Source organism: Myotis davidii, unplaced genomic scaffold (genome assembly GCF_000327345.1).
Source record: "Myotis davidii unplaced genomic scaffold, ASM32734v1 scaffold292, whole genome shotgun sequence".
Taxonomy (NCBI): Eukaryota; Metazoa; Chordata; class Mammalia; order Chiroptera; family Vespertilionidae; genus Myotis; species Myotis davidii.
Genome location: NW_006285042.1, coordinates 4691221 through 4696381, shown reverse-complemented (window position 1 = coordinate 4696381; position 5161 = coordinate 4691221).

The window sequence follows — 5161 nt, the reverse complement described above, 5'->3', positions numbered from 1 at the left end:
ATTTTTACCAACGTGCCAGTGGGTTCGTCATGAGGGAGGGAGGCATAATGTAATATTTCAGCCTTTTGTAAGCAGCAGGGCATGTACTGTTGACTGTGTGCGAAATTTTTCTTTGACATAAAATGATTATTTAATTAAAAAATAAAATAAAATTTACCTAAATAAAGATAATATCGAGGACATAGATTATGTCATATATGAGGTAAGCATCGGGCTAATTTACCTGAAGATATTAGCAGGATATGGTTGGCAGTCTGCCCCTGCTCTCACACCTAGCAACAGGCACTTTACCAATAAATATCTCTTTAAAGGATGAATAAAATGGTTTGATTTCAAATGGTTATAGTCTGGCCTAGGCCACTGATGAAAACTGATTGATTCTCTAAAAGCAGGGTTTCAAACTTTTGGGGCCAGGTAGTCACACCTGAGTGGGCAGGAGGTGACTCACTTGCCCTGAGGGCTTTCTGCTTCCTAGTCAGCACCCCGGCCTTACCATCCTTCCCTCCCCCAGCTTTCCGGGGGCTTTACAGGACCCTTTGAGAGGACTTTGTCCTCAGAAATCAGCATTTTTGCCAACGTGCCAGTGGGTTTGTCATGAGGGAGTGAGGCATAATGTAATATTTCAGCCTTTTGTACCTGGACAAGCCACTGCTCTCCTGTCTCCTTTCCCATCCCAGCTGTCAGAGTCCCACACGAAAGAGGGAGCAAACATGAAGAATTTTTAGGAAGGACTTCGGCAAAGGGACTGTGGACAGGTGTGAGAGCAGGGGCAGAGTGCCAACCAGGGAGATGGCGCCTGGGAAACAGAGACCATTTAGGACAGTGGTTCTCAACCTTGGCTGCACATTAGAATCACCTGGGAATCTTTTTAAAATCCTGATTTCTGGGCCTCATCCTCCGGAAATTCTCTTTGTTTTGGGGTGGAGCCACAACATTAGTAACAAAGAAACAGAATTTCTGGAGTATGAGGCCCAGAAATCAGGATTTTAAAACGATTCCCAGGTGATTCTAATGTGCAGCCAAAGTTGAGAACCACTGATTTAGGGTCTCAAGGTGTTGGGCCAGGTGTTCACACCTGAGTGGGCAGGAAAACAAGGGGGCACGGCCACAAGATAGGCTGGAAGTGGGCACATTATCAGGGGGGTAGGGCCTCGTGATAGGTCAGAGTTGGGCACCTGATCTGGGGGCAGGGCCATGTGATGGCCGGAAGTGGGCACCTGATTAGGGGGCAGGAGACCAATGAGGGCCGGACCTTTCAGTCTGCAGGGTCTATACCAGGGGTGGGCAAACTTTTTGACTCGAGGGCCACAATGGGTTTTTAAACTGGACCGCAGGGCTGGAACAAAAGCATGGATGGAGTGTTTGTGTGAACTAATATAAATTCAAAGTAAACATCATTACATAAAAAGGTACGGTCTTTTTTTTTTTTTAGTTTTATTCATTTCAAATGGGCCGTTGTTTGCCCACGGCTGGTCTATACTCTGAGCCAAATCAGACATGGACCGAATCTATTTCTTTTCGGGGAAGGGAGGCCTGGTGTTATACACACAAGGCCCTCAGCCAAGGCAGGGGGTCTCCATCTAAGTTACCAGCTGGAGGGAGCCCAGGACAAGGAGAGCAAGCGCCCAGGGACCGTGGTGTAAATTAAAGGAACCCTGTGATAGACTGGAAGTGGTAGCTGATAAGGGGGGAGGAGCCACATGAGTGGCCAGAACTGGGCATGTGATCAGTGGGTGCTGCCACATGATAATTCGAGAGTGGGGCTGAGTTCCCACCTGATGTCTGCCTCCTTAGACTCTAAGGGGTCAACACACTTCCCCTCCCAGACTGGTTTGAGGACTCTAGGGCTGCAGGCAAGACCTGGGGTCTAGTGACAGGCTTAGCTGGTCCCTGGAGCTGCCATGGAACTCTGAGTGAGCTGTGCTCCAATTCAGTTCTCCAGGAGAAGAGAGATGGGGCCACTGAAGTGGGGTGGTTTCAGGGATTTGTGCCAGGTGGCATCCGGGTGGAGCCATGTCTGAGAGAGTGAATGAAGGGAGTCAGGTGGTTTGTAGACCCCGAATCAATTTCTTTTGGAGGTAAAAGAAAATCTGCCAGGGGAGCCAGGTGGGGAAAGCCGGACACAGGGAAAATTATGGTACTTTGGAATCTAAGCCACAGCTGGGGAGGGGAGGCCAGGGGTTCTACACACAAGGCCCTGGGCCTAATGCAGGAAGACTCCATCAAAGTTACCAGCTGGAAGGGAACCTGGGACAAAGAGAGTAAGCACTCAGAGGCAGAGGTGTAAATGAAGGAACCCTGTCCTCTGGGGGTGAAGAAAAGGCTTGAGGGGAAGGGTGAAGCCCATCAAAGGAAATGGCCACAGGGTGAAGGTGCTTACCCAGAGGTCACAGGTAAAGGATTTACAGGCTGTGGGCAACCAAAGGTTCCAATTCTAGCTCAGCACTGTTACTGCTGTGTGCCCATGAGGAAAGAACTCTCCCTCTCTGTGCTGCTACAGCCTCGCCTGTACACTGGGCCACAGGTGCTGCTCCTACTGCCCCACTTTCCGCTTCCCGGAAAGTCAGCACCCCGATCTCACCTCCCTTCCCTCCCCCAGCTTTCCCGGCACTTTACAGGCCACTCTAGTCCTCCTTCGTGGAACCTGGACAAGCCACTGCTCTCCTGTCTCCTTTCCAATCCCAGCTGTCAGAGTCCGACAGGAAAGAGAGCAAGCAGGAAGGATGTTTTGGAAGGACTTTAGCAAAGGGACTGTTGACAGGTGGAGAGCAGGGTCAGACTGCCAATCAGGGGCAGAGTCACCTGATGACCAGAAGTGGTCATGTGATCAGGACCAGGGCCACTTGGTGGCCAGAATTGGGCACCTGATCAGGGGGCGGGGCCACATGATCATTTGAGAGTGGGGCTCAGTTCCCACCTGATGTCTCTGAACCCCTCTGTCTAAGGGGTCAACACATTTCCCCACCCAGACTGGTTTGAGGACTCTGGGGCTGCAGGCAAGACCTGAGGTCTAGTGATAGGCTGGGGCCCAGGCTTAGCTGATCCCTGGAGCTGCGATAGAGCTCTAAGTGTGCTGTGTGCCAAATGGGTTCTCCAAGGGAGGAGAGAGATGCAGCCACGGAGGTGTGGTGGCATCAGGGGCTTGTACCAGGCGGCACCTGGGCAGAGCCATGTCTCAGAGAGCGAATGCATGGAGTCAGCAGGTTCGTAAACCCCAATCACTTTCTTTTCCAGGTAAAAAAAATCTGCCAGGGGAGCCAGGTGGGGGAAGCCAGACACAGGGAAAATTATGGTACTTTGGAATCTAAGCCACAGCCGGGTAGGGGAGGCCTGGTGTTGTACACACAAGGCCCTCAGCCAAGGCAGGGGGCTCCATCTAAGTTACCAGCTGGGAGGGAGCCCGGGACAAAGAGAGCAAGCGCCCAAAGGCACAGGTGTAAATAAAGGAACCCTGTCCCCTGGGGATAGAGGAGAGGCTTGGGGGGAAGGGTGGAGCCCATCAGAGCAAGTGGCCACTGGGTGAGGGTGCTTACCCAGAGGTCACAGGTAAAGGATTTACAGGCTGTGGCCAACCAAGGGTTCCAATTCTAGCTCAGCACTGTTACTGCTGTGTGCCCATGAGGAAAGAACTCTCCCTCTCTGTGCTGCTACAGCCTCGCCTGTACACTGGGCCACAGCTGCTGCTCATCCTGCCCCACTTGCCCTGAGGGCTTTCCCCTTCCTAGTCAGCACCCCGGCCTCACCACCCTTCCCTCCCCCAGCTTTCCCGGCACTTTACAGGACCCTCTGGACCTCCTTTGTGGAACCTGGACAAGCCACTGCTCTCCTGTCTCCTTTCCAATCCCACCTGTCAGAGTCCCACATGAAAGAGAAAGCAAGCAGGAAGGATGTTTTAGGAGGACTTTGGCAAAGGGACTGTGGACAGGTGTGAGAGCAGGGTCAGACTGCCAACCAGGGAGATGGCACCTGGCAGACAGAAACCATCCAGGGTTTCAAGGGTTTGGGACAAGGTGGATACACCTGAGTGGGCAGGAGAACAAGGGGGCACGGTCATCTGACAGGTTGGAAGTGGGTAGTGGATCAGTGGTCAGGGCCACATGATAGGCCGGAAGTGGGTAGCTAATCAGGGGCAGAGCCACCTGATGGCTGGAAGTAGGCATGTGATCAGGAGCAGGGCCACTTGGTGGCCAGAGTGGACACCTGATCAGGGACCAGGGTCAGGTGATGGCTGGAAATGAGCATGTGATAAGGGGCAGGGCCACTTGAAGGCTGGAAGTGGGCACCTGATCAGGGGCTGGTAAGCAGTAGAAGTGACTTCATTTATTATAAAATTAAATTGTATTTATGTAAATTTGTATTAGTAAAATTGATGAAGAAATATTAATTAAAACAGCATAAGCAAACCATTCTATTCATTCAACAAGTTTGTATTGAAAACTTACTATGAGGTAGACTGTGTGCTGGGTGCTTCAAGAATTCATAATCTATTAGAGGAGGTATAAGCCAAACAAATACATTACAGAGTAATAACTACTAAATTAAAGGTGGGAACCTTGGAAAGGACCTTAACTTATTTTCACTTGAGTTTCAATTCTGTATTATGCTCTCCTGGGTGTTTTATATACACTGAGTGGTCAGATTATTATGACCACCTGACGTTCGTAGGCAAATTAGCTATAATTTTGCGCTGAAGTTGCTAGAGGGCCAGACCATTATAAATAGGGAAGCAGGTTGTTTACCATGACAGTAGAAGTTCGTTTTTTTCTGAAGATATGGGTGAACAACGCAATTTAACAGCCTTTGAACGTGGGCCACATTATTAAGACCACCCCATCAGTACTTCGTTGGGCCACCTTTTGCCTTCAATATTGTGGCAATTCTTCTTGGCATTGACTCCACGAGATGTTGAAAGGTGATGTGAGGAATCTGACACCATGCCTGATGAATAGCACTGTCCAGTTCTGTGGGATTTGATGGTTGTGGAACCAGCTGCCTGATGGCTCTTTTAACTTTGTCCCACAAATGCTCAATTGGATTGAGATCTGGTGATCATGGGGGCCACCTAAGCAAAATAAAGTCTCCCTCATGTTCTTGAAACCACTCCTGCACAATACAAGCACTGTGGCATGGCGCATTGTCTTGTTGGAAGAAGCCATCTGCA